Source organism: Lactuca sativa, chromosome 3, assembly GCF_002870075.4.
Source record: "Lactuca sativa cultivar Salinas chromosome 3, Lsat_Salinas_v11, whole genome shotgun sequence".
NCBI lineage: Eukaryota > Viridiplantae > Streptophyta > Magnoliopsida > Asterales > Asteraceae > Lactuca > Lactuca sativa.
The window spans coordinates 59,408,890-59,420,162 of NC_056625.2; positions in this window are offsets into that span (position 1 = coordinate 59,408,890).

The following is an 11,273-nucleotide window of genomic DNA, read 5'->3' on the forward strand; positions in this document are numbered from 1 at the left end:
ATCCATGGTGATGTCCTCCCATTTCCACACGAGAATATCTAACGGCTGCATCTTTCCATGAGGCCTCTGGTGCTCCACCTTGACCTTCCTGCAGGTCAGGCACCTCTCAACATACCAGGCGACATCCCGCTTCATGCAGGGCCACAATAATCGGGTCGAAGATCTCTATACATCTTCGTCGCCCCTGGGTGGATAGAAAATCGAGACTTATGAGCCTCGTCCATCAACACCTGTCGTACCCCACCCCAGTACGGTACCCACACTCTCCCATGAAGCGTCAGCAATCCCCGACTGTCATAATCAAACGAAGCTACTCAGCCCACTATCCTCTCACACTTTTGTCTCTCCTCCTTGAGGCCCTCAACCTGAGCCTCCCTGATCCGTTCCAACAACGGAGTAATCACTGTCATCCTCAAACACAAATCTCTGATAGGGGCTGCCGACACCTTGCGGCTTAGGGCGTCGGCCACCACGTTGGCCTTCCCTGGATGGTAAAGGATCTCACAATCATAATCCTTCAACACATCCAACCACCTCCTCTGCCTCATGTTCAGACTCGGCTAATCCATAAGGTACCTCAAACTCTTGTGATCTGTGTAGATAGTACAACGGACCCCATAAAGATAATGTCTCCAAATCTTGAGGGCAAACACAACCGCCCCCAGCTCTAAATCATGGGTAGGATAGTTAGCCTCGTGAGGCTTCAACTGCCTCGAGGCGTAAGCTATCACATGGTCTCGCTGCATCAACACTGCTCCCATACCTGTGATTGAGGCATCACAGTAGACTACAAAGTCCTCTACTCCCTCTGGCAAGGTAAGGATCGGAGCCTCGCACAATCTCTGTCTGAGGGTCTCGAACGCTGCCTGCTGCTTAGGCCCCCAACGAAATACCACCGACTTCTTGGTCAGTCGGGTGAGCGGCACTGCTATCTTCGAGAAATCCTGAATAAATCTCCGATAATACCCTGCCAACCCTAGGAAGCTCCGAATCTCGGATGGAGACTTCGGGACCTCCCACTGCATCATGGCCTCTATCTTGGCCGGATCCACCAAAATACCCTTCTGGTTGACGAGGTGACTAAGGAACTGCACCTCGCGCAACCAGAACACGCACTTGGAGAACTTTGCGAAAAGTCTCTCCCTCCTCAAAACTTCCAGCACCTCCCTCAGGTGCTCCTCGTGCTGCTCCTGCGTCTTGGAATACACCAAGATATCATCTATGAATACTATCACTGACCGATCCAGCATCGGCCTGCACACGCGATTCATGAGATCCATGAACGCGGCTGGAGCATTGGTGAGCCCAAATGGCATCACCACAAACTCATAATGACCATACCTGGTCCTGAAAGCAGTCTTCTGCACATCCTCATCCCTAACCCGCATCTGATGATACCCGGAGCGTAGATCAATCTTGGAGAACCAAGACGCTCCCTGAAGCTGGTCAAACAAATCATATATCCTCGGAAGTGGGTAACGGTTCTTCACCGTTACCTTATTCAACTCCCGGTAATCTATACACATACGGTGCGACCCATCCTTCTTCCTCACAAACAGGATCGACGCACCCCAAGGCGAACTGCTCAGCCGAATGAAACCCTTGTCTAGCAGCTCCTGCAGCTGCGTAGACAACTCCTGCATCTCAGGGGGAGCTAGACGGTACGGTGCCTTGGATATCGGAGCCGCACCAGGAATCAGGTCGATCCTCAACTCAACCTGCCTCTCAGGAGGTATTCCTGGTAAATCCTCGGGAAATACATTCGGGAAGTCTCGCATTATCGGAACATCATCAACTGTCGCCTTGCCCTTCTCCCGAGCATCCAAGACATAAGCTACATAACCCGCGCAACCCTGCTGAAAATAGCGTCTCGCTCTCACGGCGGAACAAAAGGTTGGTCCGCGTTGTGGCCTCTCGCCCTGAATCACTAACTCTCCCCCACTGGGAGTGCGAACCCTCACTAGCTGCTACGCACAATCAATCACCGCCCCATTGGGACTCATCCAATCCATGCCTACTATAACCTTATTCCCTCGCAGGGGAATAGGAACCAGGTCCACCGAAAACTGCTCGTCGAACAACTGAAGAGAACACCCTCTATGCACTCTGGCGACCCTCACGGTCCTGTCATCTGCTATCTCAACCTCTAGTGGACAATCCAACTCCCCTGGAGCTCTACTAAATCTCTTGCTAAGCGCAAGCGATACAAATGATCGGGTAGCCCCCGAATCGAATAATACCATAGCAAAAATGCCGTTCACAGAGAACGACCCTATATAAAACATATAATCATAAGCAATAATCAATCAATAATAATATAGAGATGAAGGGAAGATACATACCCGTCACCACATCAGGAGTCGCTCGCGCCTCCTCTGCTGTCATCTGAAAAGCCCTACTCTTCGCCACTGGCGCCTCGGCTCGGCCCTGCCGGCCATCTGTAATCCTCAAAGTAGCAGGGGCAGGTGCAGCCACCTTCCCTACTGCGGCTAAACTCGGGCACTGGGACTTTTTATGTCCCCTCTGATTGCACTGAAAGCAAATCAGATCTGATGCTGCAATGGCAGTAGTAGGGGTCGTACAATCCCTACTCAAATGCCCAGTCCGACCGCACTTGAAGCAGCTGGAACTCCCTGCCTTGCACACCCCATTGTGCATCCTCCCACACTTGCCACATCGACCGTGGCTCGGCTGAATCTTGGATCTGTGATCTGAAACCTTGGGCTTTTTGCCCGAACCTCCTGAACCCGAAACCGCCTCCGGTTTCCTCTTCTTCTCCATCTCGAGATCAATCTCCCTCTCTCGAGCCCTAGCAATCATGTCATCCAGCGTTTTACAGCTGGACCGGCTCACAAACTAGCGGATATCGCTCCGCAACATCTCATGATAATGGGCCTTCTTCATCTCCTCATCGGTTGCATACTGAGGAACAAGAAGAGCCCTCTCCCTGAACTTGGCAGTGATCTCCGCCACGGTCTCTATAGTCTGGGTGAGGTCCTGAAACTCTCTGGCTAACTGCTGCACCTCAATAACCGGTGCAAACTCTGCCCTGAACCTGGTATAGAAATCAGCCCAGGTCATGGCATCCAACGCTGCATCATCTCCAATGGTATGTCCGACCTCCTCCCACCAATCCCGTGCCCTGTCCTTCAGAAGACAGGACGCCAATCTAACCTTGTCCCCCTCGGGACACCTGCTCATGCGGAACGCGTTGGCCATATCCGCCAACCATCTAGTACTCGCTATGGGGTCCCGCGCCCCATGATAGTCTGGAGCTCCACATGCCCTGAACTCCCTGAACATAAGTGTGCGCGACCCCATCATGGCCGCCACCTTGGCACGGAAGGTGCCCAACCTCTCATCCATCAGCTCTAGGATACCCTCCTTGATCGAACCGAAGATCACAGGAGTCTGCTCTAAAATGATACGAGTAATCTCTGAAGAAAGAAACTCTCTGGTCTGCTCATCCATGCGCTCGTCCCCCGAGCCTGATCCTGATCCCTCCCCGGCACCTCCACTGCCGGCTGTTGGCCTCAAACGCAAAACCACCATTCTGAAACACATCATAGCAACATCAAAAAACTGAAATATCTCAAGGGATCATTGGTACTACTACTAGCTTCCTAGTCTTGTCTCGGCTTTCCTTGATTCGAGTATGGATCCTCTGCTTTCAGTAGACGGGCCCATACTACCTTCCACATCTATCTGTACTTTCCTCAAGAACTGCCTTGACTCCACCAAGTCACTTCTACTACTACTGATCTCTTCTATTCTCATCCTAGGCTTGTCCTAGGGAAATCTCTGACTCCATTCAAACCAGTCCTCAGCTGCTGAAGGCCTCCTTGTAATGCTAATTAGCCATCACCTGAATACCATCACATGTGATGAGGCTCGGATAATCCTTCGAGTAAAAGGCTCATCCCTACAACGGTTAGACTCAAACAAGAGTTGCGCAATAGGGCCAAATCCAATAATCTGAGATTATTCAACCCTAATCACATGTGACGTGACGTATTCACCTAACGGCTAACTCTCATCACCAAGAGTTCTACAAAGCACGAAGCAAGCAGAATTCGGACACCAGAAACTACTCAAGCAAATCTACTCTCATAACGAGAAACTGTACTAGCATACAATGCTAAGCTCGCGCTACTAGGCATAACCTAAACAGACTGTCCTACTGCTGTCTACTCAATACTAGCATGCAATTCTCATAAAGCTGAAACACATATAGCAGGCACATAAGGCATCCTCCTAGATCCTTAGTCCTATACTAGCATGTTGTTCTACTGAAACTGGAACAATTAATCATAATAATAAAACTTGTATGGGTAATTTGGGAGTACTTACTTGAGCTCGGCTGATCGCATGCACCACACCCTTATCTTGTTTAAAAAAAAATCTTTTCTTTGTAAGTGCTTTTCAAAATTTCATTCGAAAACATTTTTCCTTTTTGAAAATCTTTTTATCTTTCCCTTAGTTTGAGTTCAGATACACCCGGAAGGTGTATCCGAATCCCTCAAACCAAGGCTCTGATACCAACTTGAAACGACCTAAAAATACCACCCAAAAATTTCGATTTTTATTATAACAAAAACCACGAAACTGAGTATCACATAATAAAACCATACGTTGCGTGTTTCAAAAACCATAATAAAATACTGTGAGAAAAACTATATCACAACTGTATCCAAACATATCAAGAAACTGAATCAACTCCCAGGACAAAACTGAAGCTGTGGTGTGTACGATGCCATCATCCCGAGCTCTTCCCTTTGCTTACGGGAGTACCTGAAACCAAAATTGAAACTGTAAGCATGAAGCTTAGTGAGCTCCCCCAAACTACCACATACCATACAATACATATAAAGCACATACTGGGCCTTGCCCACTGACTGGGACCCCGTCCCCTGCATCGGACCGAAGTCCGGACTAACTATCTGGGACCCCGTCCCCTACATCGGACCGAAGTCCAAAAATTGACTGGGACCCCGTCCCCTACATCAGACCGAAGTCCGAAACTGACTGGGACCCCGTCCCCTACATCGGACCGAAGTTCGAAACTGAATGGGACCCCGTCCCCTGCATCGGACCGAAGTCCGGACTAACTGAACACAGCATAGCATATCATATCAACTAGCATAAACACATGAATCCTGTTTGAGCCACGGAGGCGTCAAACATACTAACTACTGCATTAGACCGAAGTCCAGAAACTACTACTAACTGAACGGGCCGGCATTATGGCCTTAGACCCGTTCCTACTGGAAGGAAACTCACCTCGTGAACTGGCTGCTGTGTGTATGGCTCTGGCAGCTAACTGCTGCAGCTCCGGTATCTCCCCGGCTACAAATCCATAAACACACTCAATCAGATGCTAATCACTGCATTGGGTAAAATGACTCTTTTACCCCTAGTCAAAGTCAACTCTCCCAGTCAAAGTTAACCTACAGTTGACCTGACTCGCCGAGTTGGGCCGCCAACTCGCCGAGTCCCTAGTCTCACTTCTCAACCCTACTCGTGGCTACTCGTCGAGCACGGCATCGACTCGACGAGTACCCTCTTGATTCAAAAGCTCAGGCAATCTGCATCCGACTGGTCGAGTCATATGAACAATTCGACGAGTTGTTCTTCGATCTAAGAAGATTGTCTTGGACTCGCCGAGTTGTATGAACAACTCGTCGAGTCCCTCCATTACTGAGCCTAACCTCCGACTCACTGAGTCCATCCTACTGCTCACTGGCCTCCACTTGGAATCACTCAAAGGGTAAAGATCGGGGACTCGCGACCTGACTCGCCGAGTCCGAAGAACGACTCGCCGAGTCACATGCATGCAGATCCTAAAAACTCGATTCTGATCAAAACCACCACATACAAATTATAGATCTGAGTTCCTAAGGCTGATTTACCACGTAAAGTTTCCAACTTTACGTGTACATACACATGAAAAAGGGGATAAAGGCTAAAAAGGCACTTAGAAGAGTAGATTTAGGGTTATCATGCAAAATGGCTCCATAAAGGTGATAAATCTACGATTTTGGAACTGAAACATGGCTAGATCCGAAGGCTAATCAATCTAATGTGATCTCTATACTAAGAACAAGCTAAGGAATGGCTAAAAGAGGCTAAATATGCTTGCTAAAGAGAAATCAATTATAGAAACAGCAGGAATTCGGTTAATACCTCAATAAACTCTGAAATGGGTGCAAGACTTTGGATCTTCTACTTCTCCTTTGGATCTAGCCTCCTTCTTCTCCTCAAAACTTCAAGATTCACACAAGAAATGCACAATTACTCAAGGAAATGATTAGGGTTTGCTAAATGATGCTCTGAGGGTGAAGGGGACGAGTTTGGGGGCTCATAAGGTGGTTTAAATAGGGTGCAAACCCGGGGATTTAGGGTTTCTACTTGGATCATTCCATGAAATTGTATCACGAGTGATTAGTGAGACGATAACATCTTATATTCTTGAAACCGAGATGTGTGAGTTGTATCTTGTGAATCGGTTGCACATTGATAATATGTAAACGCACTAGTAACTTGGTGTTATAAAACATATTGTTGTGTGTGATTTGGTTAGTGAGTGCAAGCAAGCATTGTATCAAAGTTTATCCGTTCCTTTTATCCAAAGTAGGATAAAAGCGATATCTTTTGGGCCCCTCGATGATTTAGTGATGACAAACGTAAATGCTCGGTCGGGCTAGGGCTAATTTGATTTGTTCAATTAGTCAGTCGTCATAAATCGGGAATCGATATATAGTACAAAGAGAATGATTAGAAATCATGTCTCATACGATATCTAGAATGGAGGAATATATGATCCCTTATCTAAGGACACGCGTATCTGATAGGATCAGAGTTGACAGCGGCTTTGGAAAGCTACGATTGCATATCAGGATCTGAAGTCATACGCATAATAGTTGTTAGACTTATCCAAGTGGGAGACTGTTGGATTAGTGTCTAAGTCCATAACTATTTTGGTATGTACTTGACCCGCTGGTTGAAAGAACATAATTTGTGGTTTGAGCTAGGCATCATTTTGTATAGTTAATTGTGTCATTTTGCAGTGTTTTGTTTATAGTCATGTAATGTGTGCTGCCACACATGTGTGTGTGCGGCCGCACTCTGGGTATGCGGCCGCACACATGTGCTTGGCTGCACACAATTGTGCTGGTAGGAGGAGTACTATTTATAGCAACTGAGGTGTGTCAGTCTGTACTTTTTTGCCAGAAATCAGTGACGTAGGTGTATGTTTTCCCAAGGTGTACCTGACATTTATATGATATAAATGTGTGCATGCTTGATTCAATTTCTTCTTCTTCTCAATCTAAATCTAATAGCAATTAACTTCATTGATTACTAAATTGGATCCTTAATTTTGGGGACTTACAATTAGTATCAGAGTCAATTTGGTATCAATTGAAGTTGCTTTTTGAGTGTTTGCTGCCAACTGTTGAAGGTTTGCTGCCAACTGTTGAAGGTTTGCTGCTGACTTTCAAGGTTTGCTGTTAAGGTACGTGTGTGCTGTTGAAGGAGTTTGCGGTTGAAGGTGTGTGCGGTTGAAGGTGTGTGCGGTTAAAGTGATTGCCAGTTTAGTGTGCGGTTAGATTTGTGTGTGCGGCTCAATTCAGTGTGCGGCTGGATAAGTGTGTGCGGTTAAGGAGTGTGTGTTTAAGAGTTTTAGTGTGCAGTTTAAAATTACTAAAATGGAATCTCAAAACTTGACTGTTCATCAAGATTTGGATGCAATAATGGGAACAACTACTCGTATTCCTAGATTGCTATCAGCTGAAGGATTTCCTGAATGGAAATACCGAATTGAAAAATACTTCAAAATGAAGGATTTCAAAATTTGGAGAAGCCTTTTGAGAGGACCAATTCGGATTACTTCTACTTTAGAAGATGGAAAGGTAATTGACAAACAAGTTGAAAACTACACTGATGATGATTTTGAACGAGTTGAAGAACAAGAAAAGGCTCTTGCCACACTGACTATGGCATTGTCTCCGGAAATAGCACAAGGATTTCATGAGTATACATCAGCAAAAGCATTATGGGAAGCACTCATAGAAGTTTATGAAGGAAATGAAGACATGAAGCAAAGTCGACAAGACATGCTCCGACAAAAATTCAACATGTTTAACTACGTATTGGGAGAAACATTGGAAAATCAATTGCAAAGATTTATCACACTAACCACTGAAATGAGCTCCGCAGGAGTGATGGTTACTAGATCTGAAATCAACAAGAAGTTACTAAATTCTCTTCCAAAATCATGGGACATGAATGTCTCGGTGATTAAAAAGACAAAAGATCTGAATCGTTTAAGCTTGTCTGAAACAATGGCAATCATCAAAGCTTGCGATCTTAATGATAAACAAAGAGAAATCAATCATGTCAATTCATACTCTATAGCCAATCTTGGACTTCAAAATAACAACACCGCTTTTTCAAGCTTCACCACTCTTCAAAATACTCAAATCCAGGTTCCTCAAGTTCAACCTCATACAGTCCATCAAAACATACCATACATCATACCTAACATGCAACAAACTCAAATCCCTCAAACCATATCTCAAGCTGGTTCTAGTGTTAGTCCTTCCACAGATGTTTTAATTCAATCTCAAAAAAGACTAGAAAGAACAACTGGGGTGTAAATTCAGACAAAAAGATGGGTTTTAGCAAAGGAAAGTTACGTTGTTATAATTGTCATGAACCAGGACACTTTGCGAGGGAATGTCCAAAACCAAATCAGCGAGAAAACTCTGAAAGAACCATGGTGCCAGTAACGTACGTTCACAGCAACAACAGAGGATCATCTTCAAACAATCAGTCTGCAAACATGGCAATGGTAGCTCAATCATTCAACTGGGAAGATCAAGTTCAGGCCCTAAACATTTTAGAACCTGAAAAGGCAAATCTTGCTCAAGTCAAGGATGCAAGTAGAGAAATGGAAGCAGATCCAGAGGAGGAGATGATGAATTTACAGTTTGCATTCATGGTTCAGACCACTCCTGAACCAGTCAAATATGAGGTTAGTGAATTCGGTTGTTCTCAATCTTGTATTAAAATTGTTAAGTTTTTGAGAGATCAAATTGAAATAATCAAGAGAGAGAACGAGGACTTGAAATATGAGGGATGTACTCTTAGAAAAAATCAAAAGCCCTTAAAAACTCAATTAGAAAATAAAACAAAAGATTTTAAGAAATTGCAAGAGGATTACAGCAACAAATGCGAGAACTATGATCATCTCAAAAGAAAACTTGCTGCTGTAACCATGGAACTTGACACATTGAAATTTTTTTTTGAGAAAGCTGAATTTAATTTCAAAAAATACGATGGATCAAGTGAAAAGATTGCAAAATTAATCGAAGGTCAATCACACTGGAGAGATATCATTCATGGTAATCAAATAAAAGTTGGATTAGGTTATGAGAGTGTCCCTCCTCCCTTCAATCACAATTATACTGCTATTCCCCTGTCTCAAGAAGAAATTGACAAAGAACCTTGCATGGTGTACGGAAAGTCAGCTTCTGAGCAGGAAATACAGTCTAGTTATGAGACTTTGCATACTAATGTTTTTACTTCAAGTGCAGATATATCAATAGTCCAGGGGGAGCATGTTGCTGAAACTTTTGAGTCAAATAATGTTGTGATTGAGTCTGGTGTTAATTACAGTCATGAGTCTGTGTCAAAATCAAACACAAATGTTTTTGTGTCGGGTGGTATTTTATTTCAGTCTAAAAATGATTCTAATAGTGTTGTTTCTGATCAAACTGCTAAATCTGATTTACATGTCTCTACATCTAACACATCTGTTACTAAATTCTATGATGGATCTTGCAAGTGCAATTGTGTTAGAAATGGAAAAGAAAAAAACAACACTGACAACAGCAGTGCCAAAGCTTCTGATAACAAACAAATTTGTTTTAACTATGGCACTGCTAGACACATTGCAAGAAACTGCATGAACCGGATGTTTGTATCTCATACAACAAAAAGAGGGGAGAATGAATTTCGGGGACGATCTTTGACTAGAAAAATTCCCAAAACTCATTCTAGAAATGGAGATTTGAATACAACATTAAACAAAAAATTCAAAAGATTTCAAAAGATTAAACAGGTTTTTTGCAAAAACAACAGAAGTTTGCCAAAGTCAACTCAGGCCAAGCCTAAGTCGAATTTGTCAAAGAGCAGGACAGGATCTTCTAACTCTTAAAATAAAAGATCCACCAGTTCAAAGCAAACTCACAAATTTTTGAAACCTAACTTTCAATGGATTCTAAAATCTTTGTCAGATCAATCTCCATTACTCTCCAATTCAAAAGCAAAGAAAGAATCAAATGAAAAACTTGTAAAAGGAAAGAGTCAACCCAGGATTGTGATGACCTGGGTTCCCAAAACTAAATAATTCCATTCATCGTGCAGGGACAGTTGCGGAGGAATGTCGCCAGACCTTGGTATGTCGATAGCGGCTGCTCCCGGCACATGACTGGAGACATATCCCAATTGCACGACATTCAAACTTTTAATGGGGGATATGTTTCTTTTGTGGGCGGAGAGGGTGGAAAAATTACTCAAAGAGGAACTGTGTCCAATGGAGTGTTGAATTTTGAGAATGTTAACTTTGCTCCAGAACTGAAGCACAGCTTGCTGAGTGTATCCCAAATATGCGACAAGGGCTACTCTACTCATTTCACAGATTAGGAATGTTTGATCTTAAAACCTGGCATTATTATCCCTGACGATTGGATTCTTGTAAGATCTAAACGGGATGGAAATGCCTACATTATAGACATGAATAGCAATTTCCCTGATGATGTCACATGTCTCTTCTCCAAAGCTTCTGAACAAAATGCGATGTTATGGCATCGTCGTCTCGGTCATGCGAATGCAAAGAACCTGAATCGGCTTGCGAAGAACGAATTCGTTCGTGGGCTACCCATCAAAGATTTCATTACTTTTGAGAAATGTGTTTCGTGTGCCCAGCGAAAACATCATCGAAAACCACACTTTCCAAAGCAGATAAACTCCATAAGTCATGTGCTCGAGTTATTGCATATGGATTTATTTGGTCCGGTTAATGTTTTGAGCATCAATCGAAACTCTTTCTGCCTCGTTGTAATAGATGATTACTCTCGTTTCACTTGGGTTTTCTTTTTGCCTAACAAAGCTGAAATTCCTAACCTTATCAAAAGATTCATTGTGATGATCGAAAATCAGACTAACAATCAAGTGAAAGCGCTGCGTACTGATAATGGAACAGAGTTCAA